General features: G+C 46.8%; 1 long non-coding RNA gene across 1 annotated transcript; it reads left to right on the top strand.

The window, feature by feature from the left end:
• The first annotated feature begins 11,264 nt into the window (after nucleotides 1–11,264).
• LOC146892916 (uncharacterized) lies at nucleotides 11,265–18,398 on the top strand. The gene is made up of 2 exons (XR_015003577.2): nucleotides 11,265–11,398; nucleotides 17,838–18,398. It is a non-coding gene; the product is annotated as an uncharacterized LOC146892916 (long non-coding RNA).
• The last annotated feature ends 577 nt before the right edge of the window (nucleotides 18,399–18,975 follow it).

Raw genomic sequence — 18,975 nt, 5'->3', positions numbered from 1 at the left:
GGAAAAGCAGCCAATACTCTTAATCACTGAGCCATCTCTCCAGCACCCAATGTTCAATTTAAAAGTTCTTTCTTTCACAATCTTAAGAAGATATTTTTTTTTTTTGAGCCTGTCCTGGAACAAACTCTTTTAGACCAGGTTGGCCTGAACTCACAGAGATCCACCTGCCTCTTCCTCCCGAGTGCTGGGATTAAAGGCATGTGCCACCACTGCCTGGCTGTTCTTTCACAATCTTATACATAGGTATAAGATACCTTGGATGCCCTAATCTTTGCTTTTACTTTGGTTACAGTATTTTTTGGTTGTATGAGACAGAGTTTCATGTAGCCAAGGCTAGCCTCAAACTCATTACATAACCCTACATTGCCTTAAACTCCTGATCCTTCTGTGTTCATCTCTCAGGTGTTGAGATCACAGGCATATATGTTAAGGATTTTTTTTAAATGTATTTGTGTGTGCACGTGTGCCACAGTGCACATGCAGAGATCAGAGGACAATTCCTGGAGTCCATTTTCTCTTTCCACCTTCATGTGGGATCTGGACATTGAACTCAGGTCTTCCGCCTTGCTCAACAAGGGCTTTACCCTCTGAGTCCAGCCCTGGGTTGAAGATTTTTAAAAGTATTTTTATGTGCATATTTTAAAAAGATCTAGCCTGACAGAAGGAAGCCAAGGAAGTTTTGCGTTATTGTTTCTGTTGTTTCTTTTTGTCTTTGGTTTGCTTCTTGCCAGTCTCTCTCAGTTCGCGCCTAGACTTCTCCCAGGTGGGCTCAACTCTGCCCCTACCGTGTGGCACTGGCAGAGACTGGTCTACTCCGACTGCTCTTATCTGGACCCAGGGGCACTGTGGGGTTTTCACTGCAAAAGCAACTTAGAGGTACTGATTTCTAAAAGTTTTTTTTAGGTACTTTCTGTATCTGAGTGCTTTGCCTGCGTGTATGTAAGTGCACCACGAGTCTGCCTGGTGCGTGTGGAGGTCAGAAGGTGCTGGATCTCCTGGACCTGGATTTCCTTGCTTGTGAGCCACCATGTGGAATCTGGCAGCCTCTGCAGGAGAAACAAGTGTCCTTAACCTCTGAGCCATCCATCTCTCCAGCTCCAAGTACCTAATTTCCCTTTTTAACTATTTTTATGTGTGTGGGTGTTTTGTCCGAATGTCTGTCTGTGCACCTTGGGCATGCCTGGTGCCCACAGAGAACAATGGACCCCCTCCCCCAGAGTCCCAGCGCCCTTAATCTCTGAGCCATTCATCTTTCCAGACGCATTTTGTTACTGCCATTAGTACCACAGAAGAAGTCAGTGTTTCCTTTCTCTTGGCTATACCCCTAGGAGAACTGTTGACTTACGTATTCTGTCTCCTTTTGTTTTTGAGAAGACAGGGTCTCATTATGTTGCCCTGACTGGCCTTAAACTTAGAGATACCCACACCTCTGCCTCCCCAGTATGGGTATTAAAGGTGTGCACCGCCGTACCTCATGTAAACCCCTGCCCTTAAACTTGTGATCTTCCTGCTTCCGCTTCCCAGTGCTAGAGTTGTAGGTCTCAGTCGCCATGCAGCTGCACAGTGTCTCTTTAGCCCTTTGGGGTGGGCTGGACTATTTTCCCAAGCAGCCGCAGCAGTAGGAAGGCCTCACTGTCCCTGCACCCTCTTACTCTGACTTTTGTTTCCCCGCAGCCAGCCAAAGGCATGGCTGAGTGAGGCGGCAGCTCAGTGTGGTGAGGGTTAGCATCCTTCTAAAGACAATGACGCTGGAGGGTCACTGTAGGCCGTATTAGTGTATATCTTCTCTGAGGCTGGGGAGACTGCTCAGCGGCTGAGGGCTCTTACTGCTCTTCCAGAGGAGCTGGGTTTAATTCCCAGTACCCTTGTGAGTTTGCTCCCAGACCCCTGTAAATCTAGGGGATCCAGCAGATACTTGTGATTAGAGATAAAATCTCAAAGAGATATGCCAGGCTTGTTTCAGGTTCTTTACCTGCTTTCTCATTGGATCATTTGTGTTTCTTTTATGAGTTGAATTCTTTGTTTATTCAAAGTACGGGTTCCAAATGTTTCCCCATTCTATGGATTGTCTTTTCAGTTAAGGTAAATCTTTTTCTTTTTCTTTTTCTTTTTTCTTTTTTTTTTTAATTTTCATTCTTGGTACCCAGAGACCTGAGAGACCGGAAAAGGATGCTGGATTTCCTGGAGCTAGAGTTCCCACCATGAGAGTGCTGGGAACTGAACTCAGGTTCTCTGAAAGAGCAACCAGGATGCTCGACTGCCCCTGTCTCTTCACTTTTTTTTGTTTTGGTTTGGCTTTTTTTGGAGACAGGGTCTCTCTACAGAGCCCTGACTATCCTGGAACTCACTCTGTAGACCAGACTGGCCTTGAACTCAGAGATTCACCTGCCTCTGCCTCCTGAGTTCTGGGATTAAAGGCATATACCACTTATGCATGGCTATCTTTTTTTAAAGTTATGTTTATATAGTTTTGGTGGCACATGTTTTTAACCCAGCACACAGTTGGCAGTTCTCTGTGTTTGAGGCCACCTTGGTTTACACAGTGAGTTCCAGGCCAACCAGAGATACACAGTGAGACCCTATTCCCAGAAAATATATTTCCTTATTGTGTGTAGACATATGTGTGTGGGCACGCATGTGCCACGGTGTATGTGGCAGTCAGAGGGCAACTTTCAGGAACTGATGTGGGTTCCCATCACCTTTCACCTTGTGAGTTCCAGGGTTCACCCCGGGTATTATCAGACTTGACAGATGCCTCTACCCGCTGAGCTACCTCCTTAGCCCTCCTCTCAGCTCTTGTGATTAAATACATATGTCATAACAATTTACCACATTGTCTATATTTAAGCGCATGGGTGAATGACATCAACTGACATTCACACCGTTGCCCGGTCAGCACATTTCCAGAAGTTTTCCTTCAAACCAAACAAATGTCACTCACTACGTGCTTGCCTGCCCTGATAAGCCCCATTCTACGCTGTCTGTGAATTAGTCTCTTCTGGAACCTTCTACACCTGTTCTCATTCAGGATTCACGCTTTGGTGTACATCTTATTTTACTAGTGTAACATTGTCAGCGCATTATGTATCAACACTTTTAGGCGGAAAGGAGAGTTGAGCCTCTTTCCTCTCATGTAGCCCAGGCTGGCCTTCAGCTCACAATCTTCCTGACTCGGCTGAGTTCAGATTTATCCTGGTCTGTCTAGTGAGTTTGAGGACAGCCTGGCCTATATGAGAGCCTATCTGGAAACAAAATTATAATTCATTTGTAAATGTAGTTTTGTTCATATCCTAGGGCAGTGTGACTCTATGGGGCTGTTGCAGCCCCTAACTTTATAAACTTGAAGGTTTCTCATACATTTGAGGCGTGCCCACTTCCTCACCACCCCCCTCCTGTATGCTAACCCTGCTTTGGTTACTCTTATTCTAAAAGCCACGACTTCAGAAAAGGGATGAGAACCGACATTGGAGATCGAAATCTGAAATTCAAGGAGGAAGCTTCGACTGCCTTAAATAGATGCCTTGGGCTTTGGTATTTAGTCCAGATGAGATAAGCAGTCACCTCGCTGTGCCAGGGCCTCGGAAGGCAGAGGAACAATGCTCCGGGATGGAGCCCCTGATACCTCCAGTTTCCTGCTCTTATCTGTGTGTGAATGCTTTGTGCAGGCTGGAAGGGCAGTGGCCGCTCTCTTCAGGGCTCATTGCAGACAGCCTGAGGGGAAGCCAAGCTGCTCTTTGTGGAGGAAAAGGAGGAAGTGTTCAGTTACATGGAGAAGGGAACCGGCTTGAGAGAGGGACTTAGCTTCTGTCAACGTTGCTGTAAGCATCTTTCATTTTAACTTTATAGTAAGTCGTATATAAAATGACAAAGTGAAATTAAAATATTTATCTGTTTTTTTTTTTTTTGAGACAGTGATTTATGTAGCCCAGACTTGGCCTGTAAGTCCTGTCTGTAGCCAAAGATGGCCTTCTACCCTCAGGCCTCAGTCTCTCTACCTGGGCCTGGATATTAAACATTGTTGCCAGCCCTGAGCCCTGTGCAAGCTGTGGGGTTTCCATGTTCATGGTAATGCTTAGGTTTAGTTTTTAAAGTTATTTTTACATTTCTTTGTACGTTTATTTGTATGTGCCATTGTGCACATGTAGCGTTTAGAGGAAAACCTGCTGAAGTCTGTTCTCTTCCCCATGAGGGCTCTGGGGCCTGAACTCAGGTCATCAGGTAAGGCAGCATGCACCTTTCCCTCCTCAGCCTTCTTACTGGTTCAGTAATACTAATTTTTAAACAAATTGGGGGGGGGGGGGGCTGGAGCGATGACTCAGCGGTTGAGAGCACTGACTGCTCTTCCGGAGGACCTGGGTTCCACATGGCAGCTCACAACTGTCTGTAACTTCTGTTTTAGGGGATCTGACACTCTTACACACACGTACATTCAAGCAAAGCACCAATGCACATAAAATAAGAATAAATCATTAAAGAAATTTTAAAAATCAATTTAATTTTAAGTATATGCATGCGTGTGTCTATGTGTGGGTGTGTGTGCATGGCATGCATGTGTCTATGTGTGGGTGTGTGTGCATGGCATACGTGTGTCTATGTGTGGGTGTGTGTGCATGGGTGTAGAACCAGAAGAGGTTGTCAGATGTCCTGGAGTAGTGGACACTCCTAACTGCTCAGCTAGCTCTCCAAGCAGGTCACAGCACATTTAATGTTCAATTCAAATGAGGCACAACAACCAGGATGGTGGTGGCGCACACTTTTAATCCCAGGACTTGGTAGGTAGAGGCAGGCAGATATCTAAGTTCAAGGCCAGCCTGTTCTACAGAGCGAGTTCTAGGAAGCCAGGGCTACACAGAGAAACCTGTCCCAAAAATCAAAGTCAGGTATAGTGGCATAGTAAGAGATGAGCAATAATTTATAGCAAAATAGAATTATTCCTGGGCTGGAGAGATGGCTCAGCAGATCGTAGCACTGAGTGCTTCAGAGAACCCAGGTTCTATTCCCAGCACCCATATGGCATCTCAAACCATCTGTAACTCCAATTCCAGGGCCTCCAATGCCCTCTTCTGAACATGTGGCTCATGGACATATACACAAGTGAAAACACCCATACACAAACTATCAATTGCCAACAAATTTTTATTTTGTTATTTTTATTTATTTATTTAGGTTTTTCGAGACAGGGTTTCACTGTACACTGTAGTTTTAGAGTCTGTCCTGGAACTAGCTCTTGTAGACCAGGCTGGCCTTGAACTCACAGAGATCTGCCTGCCTCTGCCTCCCAAGTGCTAGGATTAAAGGCGTGCGCCACCACCGCCCGGCTGCAAACAAACTTTTAAAAACAGAATTATAACTGTATTCTGTAATAGCCGAGTGAAGCCTTCTGTCTCGGGTGCCGGCTCAGCTAACTGCTGCTGTCCCCCTGTTCTTTCCTTGGAGAAAGCCTACTTAGTCACAGCTCCAAAGAGCAAGAGAGCCACGGAATGCAGTCAGGTCTGAGAAGCTACCGTGTCCCCTTCAGTGAAAAGGGAAACAGTCTTGACTTAAGAAAAAAGAGTCACAAGCTAAGGGTGCTAGACCCACAGTAAAAACAGTTCTTACACAGACAAAATTGCAAAGAAGGAGAAAGTTGTATTAATTTTTTGTTTTGGGGTTTTGTGTGTGAGGGTGTAGAGGCCAGAGGTCAGCACTGGGTATCTTCCGTCCTTCTCTTTCCTCGGAGACAAGGTCTTCCGCTCAACCTGGAGCTTCTGACCCAGCTGCCATGCTGTCCAGGAGCTCCAGAGACCCAGCTGTTTCTGCCTTTGCTCCAGTTTTGGGATTACAGGTGTGGCCCACCGAGCCTGGCTCTTCACACAGATGCTGGAGGGATTCAGGTCCTTCGTACAACAAGCACTTCCTGAAGTACAAAACTCCTAACTCATGGGGTTTTTTGTTGATGTTTTATTTATTTTTTTTTTGAGACAGGGTTTCTCTGTGTAGTCCTGGCTGTCCTGGAACTCACTTGTAGATAAGGCTGGCTCAAACTCGGAGATCTGCCTGCCTCGGCCTCCTGAGTGTTGGGATGGATTAAGGTGTGTGCCACCACCGCCTGCTTGTTGGTTTGTTTGTTGGTTTTTTGTTTTGTTTTGTTTGTGTTTTTTTTTCAAGATCAGTCTTACTCTAAAGTTCAGGCTGTCCTGGAACTCACAGTGTAGCTCAGGCTGGCCTCTAACTGTGGTCTCCTGCCTCTGCCTCCGCAGTGCTGGGACCTGTGCCTTCCATCTTTAATCGGTGCCAGCCTTTGCTACTTTACTGACTAGAGGTCACTGCTGAACTGAGGATAAAGAGGATGGTACAGTTACCCGACATGCACAGGCGTTGGCGTCTGTTCTCTGCAGCACATAAACTGGCTCACACCCGTCATCCCAGCATCTGTGGGGTGGAGGCAAAGATCAAAAGTTCAAGGTCATCTTTGGCTAGGTGGTGATTTTAAGGCCAGCCCGGGACTACACAAGACCCTATATTTTTAAATGGGGAGTGGGGCTGGATATGTGGTTCAGGAGTTAGCAGCACACTGCTTTTTCAGAGGATGTGAGTTTGGTACACAGCACCCACATCAAGAGGCTTACAACCACATGAAACTCTAGGGGATCTAATGCCTCTTCTGGCTCCTGAGGGCACCCTCAGACCCATGGCACATGCCCACACAGAGACACACCCATATGCATAAATAAAAATCTTTTTTTTTTCTCTTAAAGAAGGGGGAATTACTTTATTAGTCATTTTATTTATGTATTAATTTATTTTGGTTTTTTTGAGACAGATTTTTCTCTGTATAACAGTTTTGGCTGACCTGGAACTTGCTTCGTAGAACAGGCTGGCCTAGAACTCACAAGGATTCACCTGCCTCTGCCTCTGCCTCTGCCTCTGCCTCTGCCTCTGCCTCTGCCTCCCAAGGGCTGGGATTAAAGGTCTGTGCCACCACTGCCAAGCATATTAGTCAATTTTTTATTAAGACCAGAATTATTTTAGTGTCTATCAGGAGAGCAAGATTTAAAATTTTATGTGATACAAGCGTTTGACCTGTCTTTGCACCTTGTGAGTTCAGTGCTTGCTCTGCCTTCTAAGATCCCTTGTCTCTGCCTTCTAAAGCTGGAGTTACAGCTACCGCTTACTCAGGATTTTATGGAGGTTTCTGGGGATCCAAGCTCTGGTCTTCAACCTTGCATGGCAAGCACTTTGCAGAGATGACTCTCCAGCACCCCCCCTTTTTTTTCCTTTGAGACAGAGTCTCCCTATATAGTCTTAGATGTCCTGATACTCACTTGGTAGATCAGGCTGGCCTTGAACTCACAGAATTCTACCTGCTCTGTCTCCCTAGTGCTGGGACTAAAGTTGTGTACCATCATGTAGCAAGAGGGCTCTCTTCTACCTGTTCATGATTTCTGGGAAACCATGCACTTTTTTTTTTTTTTTTTTTTTTTTTTTGGTTTTTCGAGACAGGGTTTCTCTGTAGCTCAGGCGCCTGTCCTGGAACTGGCTCTTGTAGACCAGGCTGGCCTCGAACTCACAGAGATCTGCCTCTGCCTCCTGAGTGCTGGGATTAAAGGTATGTGCCACCAACACCCGGCAAGAGAATGCACTTTTACACACTGAGCCATCTTGTTAACCCATGAATATAAATTCACTCTTCTCACATCATCTAGAAGAACATCTGAGCCAGGTGGTGGTGGTAGCACATGACTTTAGTCCCAGCACTTGGGAGGTCAAGGCAGACAGATCTCTGAGTTTGAGGCCAGCTTGCTTTACAGAAGGAGTTCCAGGACAGTCAGAGATGTTGCACAGAGAAACCCTGACTCAAAAAACAAAACAAAAACACAAAGTTTCCCTGTGTAATGAACCACTCCGTAAATTCCCGCGAAGAATATAGCAAGCATTCTGTTCATCTGGAGATCAACAGGCTGAGGGGAGGCGGGTCTTTTTGCCTAGGCTAACCAGACTCACAGGGCAGCTAAGGGTGACAGCATTAGGATGATGGCACCCACATTAGAGATGGAATCCAGCACTTTGTGCATGCTAGGCAAACACTCTACCCACGGAACTACACTGCCAGCCGCCTAGTGGGTTCCAGTCTGGAAAACCTCATTCCAGCAGGGTCAGTCTCCTGTCCGTGCTAAAGTGTCAGCTGAGTACACACACATCTGGGTGCGTGTGTGTTGAGTGCAGAGGACAGCCTTGGCTGTATCTCTCAGACGCCACTCTTCTTGAGACAGGACCTCCTCCCTGTCTCCTCTCCTCACCAAGGAGGCTAGGCTGCCAGGGGTCCACCCATCTCTTCCTCCCCAGAAACGGGTTACAAGTGAGTGCCACTCTATCTGACTTTTTTTAAAAATAAATCTGAGTTCTGGGGGTCGGACTCATGCTTTCGAGACAAGCTCTTGACTGAGCACTTTCCCAGGCCTCTGCCCCAGCTTTCTGTGCAGGATCTTGTCAAAGGAGCTGCAAGGAGGACTCATGGAACCTCTCTGCGTTATTTGCTTTTGGGGACAGGATTTTACTGTAAAACTCAGATCCATCAACCTCTGCCTCCCTAGTGCTGGGATCAGAGGCATGCACCACCCGGAACGGCTCTGCATTCTCTCTCACAACTACCTATTAACTTCCTACATCATCTCAAAGTTCAGGTGTTAGAAAATCAATTGTATGGTGGTCTTTCAAGACCTATAAACAAATGGATACTAGAAAAATATTAGAATAGTACTCAAATATCGAGGCTTCAATAACGAAGAGGCATAACATATTTTCACATAGTTTTTTGACTTCCCAAATACGAAGTTTTGTACATACAGCTTCAAGAACGACATAACAATGGGACATATTCTGAGACTCCCAGTGTTTGGTGACTTCATAATTCTGTGAGCCACCATACAATTGTTGGCCCTAGGGCCGTCGTAGGGCCATCGTAGGGCCCTTGGAGGGCCGACGGAGGGCCATAGGGCCCATGGTTTCTGTGTTCTCTTTCAGGCCAGTAGAGGGCACCAGATCTCATTTCAGATGATTGTGAGCCATTATGTGGTTGCCAGGAATTTAACTCAGGACATTTGGAAGAGCAGGCAATGTTCTTAACCACTGAGCCTTCTCTCCAGCCCCTTTTTCCCACATTTTTAATTAAAACAGGTTTCCTCCGCCCTGGCCCTGGCCCTGGCCTGCCATGCATGGGGAAGAACAGAGTCCAATGTTCTCAGCTCCAATAAAACCAAGTCACCTTCCTTATTCTCTCCAAGTTCCTTCAGCGGAGGAATGCGCATCCGGGTGATCCTACATGAGCTGGCCGAAGGAAGACTAAAGTACCTCTTCTGGGATTTGATTTTCTAACACCTGAACTTTGAGATGATGTAGGAAGTTAATAGGTAGTTGTGAGAGAGAATGCAGAGCCGTTCCGGGTGGTGCATGCCTCTGATCCCAGCACTAGGGAGGCAGAGGTTGATGGATCTGAGTTTTACAGTAAAATCCTGTCCCCAAAAGCAAATAACGCAGAGAGGTTCCATGAGTCCTCCTTGCAGCTCCTTTGACAAGATCCTGCACAGAAAGCTGGGGCAGAGGCCTGGGAAAGTGCTCAGTCAAGAGCTTGTCTCGAAAGCATGAGTCCGACCCCCAGAACTCAGATTTATTTTTAAAAAAAGTCAGATAGAGTGGCACTCACTTGTAACCCGTTTCTGGGGAGGAAGAGATGGGTGGACCCCTGGCAGCCTAGCCTCCTTGGTGAGGAGAGGAGACAGGGAGGAGGTCCTGTCTCAAGAAGAGTGGCGTCTGAGAGATACAGCCAAGGCTGTCCTCTGCACTCAACACACACGCACCCAGATGTGTGTGTACTCAGCTGACACTTTAGCACGGACAGGAGACTGACCCTGCTGGAATGAGGTTTTCCAGACTGGAACCCACTAGGCGGCTGGCAGTGTAGTTCCGTGGGTAGAGTGTTTGCCTAGCATGCACAAAGTGCTGGATTCCATCTCTAATGTGGGTGCCATCATCCTAATGCTGTCACCCTTAGCTGCCCTGTGAGTCTGGTTAGCCTAGGCAAAAAGACCCGCCTCCCCTCAGCCTGTTGATCTCCAGATGAACAGAATGCTTGCTATATTCTTCGCGGGAATTTACGGAGTGGTTCATTACACAGGGAAACTTTGTGTTTTTGTTTTGTTTTTTGAGTCAGGGTTTCTCTGTGCAACATCTCTGACTGTCCTGGAACTCCTTCTGTAAAGCAAGCTGGCCTCAAACTCAGAGATCTGTCTGCCTTGACCTCCCAAGTGCTGGGACTAAAGTCATGTGCTACCACCACCACCTGGCTCAGATGTTCTTCTAGATGATGTGAGAAGAGTGAATTTATATTCATGGGTTAACAAGATGGCTCAGTGTGTAAAAGTGCATTCTCTTGCCGGGTGTTGGTGGCACACACCTTTAATCCCAGCACTCAGGAGGCAGAGGCAGATCTCTGTGAGTTCGAGGCCAGCCTGGTCTACAAGAGCCAGTTCCAGGACAGGCGCCTGAGCTACAGAGAAACCCTGTCTCGAAAAACCAAAAAAAAGAAAAAAAAAAAAAAAGTGCATGGTTTCCCAGAAATCATGAACAGGTAGAAGAGAGCCCTCTTGCTACATGATGGTACACAACTTTAGTCCCAGCACTAGGGAGACAGAGCAGGTAGAATTAAAAAAAAGGGAGGGGGGGCTGAAGAGTCGTCTCTGCAAAGTGCTTGCCATGCAAGGTTGAAGACCAGAGCTTGGATCCCCAGAAACCTCCATAAAATCCTGAGTAAGCGGTAGCTGTAACTCCAGCCTTAGAAGGCAGAGACAAGGGATCTTAGAAGGCAGAGCAAGCTGGCTAGTAAGACGAGCCATATACTCTCACTTTGATTGAGAGACCCTGCCTCAATTAATAAAGTAAACTAGTAATTGAGAATTGTTCTTGACATCAACCTCAGGGCCTGTACATGCACTAGATCACACACACTCTTACACATGTATGCACACACATGCATATTACACACACAAAGTGGAAAAGAGAGATAAAAAATAGAAGCAGGTTTAATAGTTTGCTGGTCAGAGGGGAGTCTGTTGCCCAGCTCAGGAAGGTCTGTGCTGCAACTTTGGACATCAGTGTAGGCTTGCACGAACCATCAGCATCGCAAGTTTGCATTGCGCTCCTGTCCTTGACCAGTGCCTGTGAAATACGTGTAAAGGGCTGAAGGGGACAAAGGTGACAGTCTTAGGGGTTGACTCAGTGCGCGCTGAGCACTTCCTGGGCCTGAAGGGCCCATGACTCCTCTGTATCAGCAAAAATGCCTGCCAGAAGAGCAAGGCTTGGTCTCTGACCACGTACTGCAGTCACACGATGAGCTCGGGAAAGGACAGGTCCCAGGGAGGAGGTGAGCTAAATACACCAGCTTTGGGGATCCTGGCTGGAACTTGGGACAAATGAGTGGACCTTTCTGAACTCTTTCATCTTTCATAAGATGGGTCGGCGTTAATATCTGTTTCATGGGATTGTAAGAGGAGTCAATGAGCCTTTGAATGTAAAATGCTCAGAGCAACCGGCACTGTAAATCCCAGTTACCTAGGACACTGAGGCAGGAGGATGGCAAGTTCGTGGATGTCTCGCCAACTTGTCAAGACTTTGTCTTAGAGAGCTGTTTTTTTCTTTCCCTTCTTATCTCTTTGTCCCCTCTACTAAAAAACATATTTGTCTTTATTTGCATGCACACACATGTGTGTGTGTATGTGTGTGTGTGTGTGTGTGTGTGTGTGAGAGAGAGAGAGAGAGAGAGAGAGAGAGAGACTTGACTATATGTGTACTATGTGCATCCAGGCATTGTGTCTCGCTTCAGCCCATTATAAGTATTTCGTAGGCACCGGGTCAAGGGAGCACGAACAAAGAGCAAACACAGCCTGTGGCAGTGCTGGCAACTTGTGCAATCATGCCCTGATTTGCGGAGTTGCAGCACAGACTTTCCCGGACAGAAACAAGAGGACAGAGTCAGAACCAATGGAGCTGGAGTTCCGGATAGTGAGCGAGCTGTCCGGTGTGGATGCTCGGAAACGGATCTGTGTCCTCTGTGAGGGTAGGCAATGCTTCTAACTGCTGAGCTGTCTCTCCAACCCTTGGCCATGTATTCTGTCACAACAGGGAGAATAAGCTAACCTGAAACTCTCCGTGCAGCTGAGGATGACCTTGAACTTCAGAACCTCTCTGCCGTCATTTAAGTGCTGGGTTTTTGGCATGTACTATCATGCCCAATTTTATGTTATGTTGGGGACTGGACCAAACCCAGAATCTTGTGTATGCGAAACAGGCACTCTACCAACTGAGCTATGGCTCCAGCTCTTGATATATTGAAATTAATCTTACCTGGTGTGTGTGTGTGTGTGTGTGTGTGTGTGTGTGTGAGAGAGAGAGAGAGAGAGTGTGTGCGTGTGTATACGTGCGTGTGTGTGCATGCATGTGTGTATGTTTGTATATGTGTATGTGTTGCGCTATGGGCTAAGCCCAGGGCTTTGCATACAGTAGATAAACATTGAGATACATCACAAGTCCTTTACTTTTACAATTGTGCCTATTAGTTCAATTAAAGATACATGTATGGCCCCACTATATTTCACTAGGCTACACAATATCACTTCTCCATCTGATTTCACTCTCAACTCCACCCTGTTGAGTCCATGGTAGAGCTGCCAGCATGCATTCTACATTAATTGCTATCCTAGTACACTCCTCTCCTCTTAAGTCATAACTTTAGCAAATAAAAATACTCAAATATGGAACCAGGCAGACTCTGTGAGCTGCAGGCCAGCCAGTGCTACATCGTAGACCCTTGTCTCAGAAATCAACTAGCAGTGGACTGGAGCTCAGTGATCTGAGATGGGATTCCTAGCAGTCACTGAGCATTTATAATCCCAGCACTGGGGAGGTGGGGACATCAGGGACCCTCTCACTTGCTCACCGGCTCAGTTAGTTGAGTCAGTGAGCTCTTCCAGAGATTCTGAGTTTGGTTCCCAGGACCCACGTGGTCTCAGTAGCCTGAAACTTCAGTTCCACAGGACCCAACTCTCTCTTCTGATTTCTGTAAGCACCAGCCAAGCATGTAGTGCACATACATTTGTGGAGACAAGACACATATACACATATGATAGAATAGATTCATCTTTAAAAAGATAAGGTAGAGAATGCTTGAAGAAGACACCAGATTTTTTACCTCTGGCCTTGGCCCACACATGCACATGCACACCTTCACACAGACACACAGACACACACACACACACACACCAAGGAAAAAAGAAACCTTGAAACAAACAAACAAAAAGAAAAATAATTGTGGCTGAGTGGTAGTAGCACAGACCTTTAATCCCAGCACTCGGGAGACAGAGGCAGGCAGATCTCTGTAAGTTCAAGGCCAGCCTGGTCTGGTCTACAGAGTGGGTTCCAGGACAGGCTCCATAAACAAAGAAATCCTGTCTCAAAAAAGAGAGAGAGGGGGGCTGGAGAGATAGCTCAGAGGTCAAGAGCATTGCCTATTCTTCCAAAGGTCCTGAGTTCAATTCCCAGCGACCACATGGTGGTTCACAACCATCTGTAATGGGGTCTTCTGGCCTGCAGGCATACACACAGACAGAATATTGTATACAAAGTAAATAAATATTTAAAGAGAGAGAGAGAGAGATAGAGAGAGAGAGAGAGAGAATTGTGGAGACCTGAAGCCAACCCATGATCAAACGTTGTGTTAAAAGTTTGCTTCTAGGTGCTAGAGAGATGACTCAGCAATTAAGAGTACTGGTTGCTTTTCCAGAGGACATGGGTTCAATCCCAAGCACCCACATGGTGACTCACAAGACAGCTGTAACTCCAGTTCCAGGGGATCTGAGGTCTTTTTCTGACCTCCATGGGTACTAGGCAGATACATGGGGCATAGGCATGCATGTAGGCACATGCACACATAAAATAAAATAAAAATTTATAATCATCATCATCATCATAAATAAGCGGTATCAGTCAGATGTGGTGGCATATGCCTTTAATCTGAGCACTTGAGAGGTAGAAGGAGGTAAATCTCCACTACTTCAAAGCTAGCCTGGTCTACATGTTAAGTTCCATGCTATCCAAGGCTACATAGTGAGACCCTGTCTCAACAACAACAATAATACTAGTAACTACCTAAGTAATTTTTTTAAAGCATGTTGCCCCTTGAGGAATCTGCCTATGGGTGGAGGCACTCTAGGGTCTTCACATAGGCTGGTGCCAGGGCAGAGAGCGTTAGTGCTAATGCTTCCCAGTGGAGAGAAAACTGCTGTTGACATTTTGGGGGGGTTGTTGGGACATGTGTCTTCTGTTCCTCACATTCACTCTCAGTCCAGAGCCCTCAATAGTTGCTTGCTGGCTAAATAGTTCATACATTCAATTCACGTACTTCTCCTTGGTGCCTGAAACACTGTATGGACTTCCCTCCCTGCTCCCTACGACACGTGTGTGCAGGCACACATATGCCTATCATAGCATCCGAGCGGCCAAAGTCATCTCTGCAGCGTTGTTACCAACTGTGAGCCCACAGAATACTGCCCTTCTCATGGGGCTACGTTCCACACACATCCATGTAAAAAGCACTGATCCCGTTTCCCAGCCTGGTCCTGCCGGACACGTCTGTTGTCCTTTGAAGTGTTTTCTAACAAGACAAACAACTGAATGAATAACCATGTGGTCTCTGATGTGACAGCTTTCCTTCCTTTTTTATTGCTATGAAAAAATACCTGACAAAGGGGGCTGGAGAGATGACTCAGCAGTTTAAAAGCATTGGCTGTTCTTCTAGACTAGAGGACCTGGGTTCAATTCCCAGCACCCACATGGCAGCTCACAGCTGTCTATAATTCTAGTTCTAGGAGATCTGAAACCCTCACACAGAGTATATACAGGCAAAACACAGCATACATTAAATAAATAAATCTTTTTTTAAAAAAATACTTTATAAAAGCAATATCAGAAAGGAAGAATGTATTCTGCCTTATCATTCAAGGGGATCCATTCCATGCTGACCAGAAGGCATGGTGGATGGCAGGAGCAGGGAAGGGCTTGCCACATTTCATCCCTCATCAAGAAAGAACAGGAAGTAGGGGCTAGGCTATAAAAGCTCAAACGGTGCTCCACGACCCACTTCCTCCAGTAAGGCTCCACTCCTAAGGGTTCCACGATCTTCCCCAACAGTGCCACCCATTGAGGTGCAAGTGCTCAAACCCCTGAGCCTGACGGCACAGTTATCATTTAAGCCATAGAGAGTCATGAGGAGCAGGGAGCGAGGCCCCTACTTAGGGATCCAGAGAAAGAGTCCACCGAGAAGGTGACGCTTGGCTGGGGATTGTGTAACTCAGTGTCACGATCGGTCATTACTGTTTGCAATGGAGGAGGGAAGGAAAAAGGAAGTTTAGCCCACAGCCAGGTCAGGAAGTTATGGCATGGTAGCCTGCCATGCTGAGTCTCCAGACAGGCCCACCCTGGCTTGCGTTAAAGTGAGAAGAAAAGGCAGAATTTAAGGGAACCTTCCTTGGTGCCTGGGTAGGAAAAAAGCCAGCACTATCCACATTTTCTTGCCTTTGAATTTTGTGTTTATCAAGGGAAATCTTGTTTTCATTTTTTTATAGCATGTGTTTATGACTTTGAACCAGGAACTTGCCCTCCTGGTGTTCTGTTGGCCCCCGGCTTTATCCTGTTTCCCGAGTTGCACGTTTTGAGGTTGTGTAAGAATTGTTAAAGGGTTTGCAGCCGCATCAAAGGACAGGAAACCTACCTGAACCCCAGGGCTGCTGGGGCACATGCCTCCCCCTCGCCCGCTTGTTCCAGGGAATTCATAGCTCTGCATACCACAATCTGGCTCATGTTCCTCCTCCTAACGCCAGCATCTCAGAGTTAGAAGTTGTCTTCATTTCAGCCAAGAAATAATCATAGTCAGAAGGCATAGCAACCAGCTCTGCCAGCCTCATTCCCAGAAGGAATATGGCGCTTATATTCTGTTGGCTCACGGAATTGACCAGAAGACTAGAGAGCAAGGCCTTGAAAACAGCCAGTTTTCAGCCAGTTTTCAAACAGTCCAGTGCCCGAGGACAGCTGTGCAGGAGCAGCAGGAGAAAACCCTTCTCTGCGAGCGTCTTACCTGTCTTCCCTGTCCCTACGTCACCATGCCGTGTCACCGAGAGTCCCTCATTCTGGCAGGAGCATCAGGTTGGTAGACCTGGCTCTCGGGGTGGGAGGAGAGGCACTGTCTCCCCAGTACTTACACAATCTACAATCCCACTGAAAATGAGGTGTTCGGCCCTGTTGGGGACCAGGCTGGGGGCAAAGCGGGGCAGGACCTACAGAAGACCCTCTTCTGTGAACCAGAACCTAGATAGGACTCTGCACTGGGGCTGATGTTAGGCTGTGTAGGGAGTGCACAACATGTTAACTCATGGCCTACTGAGAGCGTAGACCAGGAGACCTGGAGACCTGGAGACCTGGAGACCTGGAGACCTGGAGACCTGGAGACCTGGAGACCTGGGCGCATATCCTAGTCCATCTTTGCCCAGCAGGTATATAGCAGCCTCCCTGTTTTACAAATGAGGAAGTGGAGGTCAGGAGTGCTGGGGTGATTTCCGGAGTCAGACAGCTGCTGGCATTCAAATTACGTGTGCTTTTCTGTGGCTCTGGCTTTCCTAGCCCTGGGACACTGAGTTATAGACAAAGCACCTAGGTGTCCCTGCTCTATCGTGACGAATCAAGGTTGAGCAATGAACTTGTCTGGGGCTCCATCTTTGCTGCCTGCGTAGCTGGGGCCAGCTGCTCTTTGTACCAGAATTCCTTCATGTTTCCCGGTTCACACATACATTCCCCTTTTGTCTTGCTAGGTGATCTGCCAGGAGAGTCAACAGTGACGTGTGACTTTTTTATTTTTTGCTATTGTGTGTGTATGGGGGGGGGGTTTAACCACCAGGGAGACAGGTCTCTCTCCCTGGCTGTCCTGAAACTCACTGTGTAGACCAGGCTGACCTCAAACTCACAGAGATTCCCCTGCCTGTCTCTCAGTCTCTGGGATTAAATGTGTGTGTCAACACACCTTGTTTATAGTTTGTTCTTCTTCAAGTCCAAAAGGTACTAATTAGACTCTCTTTTTCTCTATGATGGGTGTGTATGCACAGTTACTTCTGGGATTGCAGAATTTTAAAAAATATTCCCTGGAATGTAGATCTGTTGTAGAGTTCTTTCCTGCATGCATGAAGCCTGGGATTTATTTCCAGCTTAATAAAAATGGGGCGTGATATCTCACATCTGTAGTCCCAGGGGAGGCAAAAGGATTCAAAGTTCAAAGTCGGCTCCGGGCTGCAAAGAAAGTTCAAGGCCTGCTGAGTGGTGGTGGTGCACGCCTTAAATCCCAGCACTTGAGAGGTAGAGGCAGATGGATCTGTGAGTTTGAGGCCAGCCTGGTCTACAGAGTGAGTTCCAAGACAGACAAAAATTATGCAGTGAATCACTGTCTCAAAAAACAAAAACAAGGGGCTGGAGAGTTGGCTCAGAGGTTAAGAGCACTGATTGTTCTTCCAGAGGTCCTGAGTTCAATTCCCAGCAACCACATAGTGGCTCACAACCATCTGTAATGAAATCTGGTGCCCTCTTCTGGCCTGCAGGTATACATGCAGACAGAACACTGTATACAAAATAAATAAATCTTTAAAAAAAAAACAAAAAAACAAGTAAACAAAGAAAAGAAATGAAAAAGAAAGAAAGCTCAACAAAAACAAAAACAAAAAACAAAAAACATGGATAATGATGTAAGCCAACATCTTCACACCTAGGTCTCAGAGTGAAGTGTGACTGACGGTGCAGGCCCTGGGGTGAAAAGCAGAAAGGTTTTCCCGGTGAACCCAGGAGCCTCTATGCTCTTTTTCCAGAGCCAACGACCAAAATTCACCCCACATGCGCCTGGCATGCACGTGGCATGCTGTCCCGCAGTTCTGTGCCAAAGTCCAGCACACAGCTCTCATGCGCAGCCTCGGGCCAGAGCTCCAGACCTGGATCGATGTTCCTGGTGATCTGAGTCCTCAGCAGGCAGAGGCCTGAGAGATCTAGCTGGAACAGAAGAATGCCATCAGCAGCGGGACTCTGAGGACATGACCTCATCTCTTTGTAGAGCCCAAATGCGACTGAGCAGCTTGACCGTTCAGGGTGGGAGAAAATCATCTCGGGATACAGATGCAGTTCAGATCTGACTTAGTTGCCCTTCTTTTGAGAGGGCTGGCATTGAGACAAGGTCTAATCATGTAACCTTTGTTGGTCTGAAACAGACTGGCCTTGAACTCACAGAGGTCCACTTGTCTCTGCCTCCTGAGTGTTGGGATTAAAGGTGTGTGTCAGCACACTAGGCTTCTTTGTTTCTTTTTTTCTTTTTCTTTCTTTTTTTTTTTTCTTTTTCTTTTTGTTGTTGTTGTTGAAGCAGAGTCTCAGGTATCCCACCCAGGCTGGCCTCAAACATTCTATAAGTGACCATGAACTTTTGGTCCTCCTGCTCTCTCCTCCGTTATGCTAGCATTACAGGTGTGTGCCACCACGCCCGACTTCAAGTAATGCTGGAAATGGAACCCAGAACCTCAGGCATGCTAGGCAAGCACTTTACCAACTGAACCCCATTCCCCAGTCCCTAAGTTAGTTTCTAATTTTGAGAACCAAAATGAACTGTCAGGGATATGAATTTCATCTTACTGTCAGAAGACCAGAGAAACTAAGTTGGGTCCAGTGGAACTGGCAGGAGACAGATGCCTGTGTTCATTTACCTCGTGTATCTTCTTTTGTGCAAAGGCCTGTGGCTAATGTAAAAGTGAGGACAGACCAGGAAGACCCCAGGCCTGGGCTGTGAGTCTGGCTGGAGGAGGAAAGTTGACTGTTAGGCTCAAATGGAAGGGCATCTGTAGGACAAAGACGAAATGCAGGCATTCG

Source organism: Myodes glareolus, chromosome 9, assembly GCF_982192425.1.
Source record: "Myodes glareolus chromosome 9, mMyoGla1.1, whole genome shotgun sequence".
Taxonomy (NCBI): domain Eukaryota; kingdom Metazoa; phylum Chordata; class Mammalia; order Rodentia; family Cricetidae; genus Myodes; species Myodes glareolus.
Note: the sequence above shows the minus strand (reverse complement) of the source record. Positions and strands in the feature narration are given on the sequence as shown.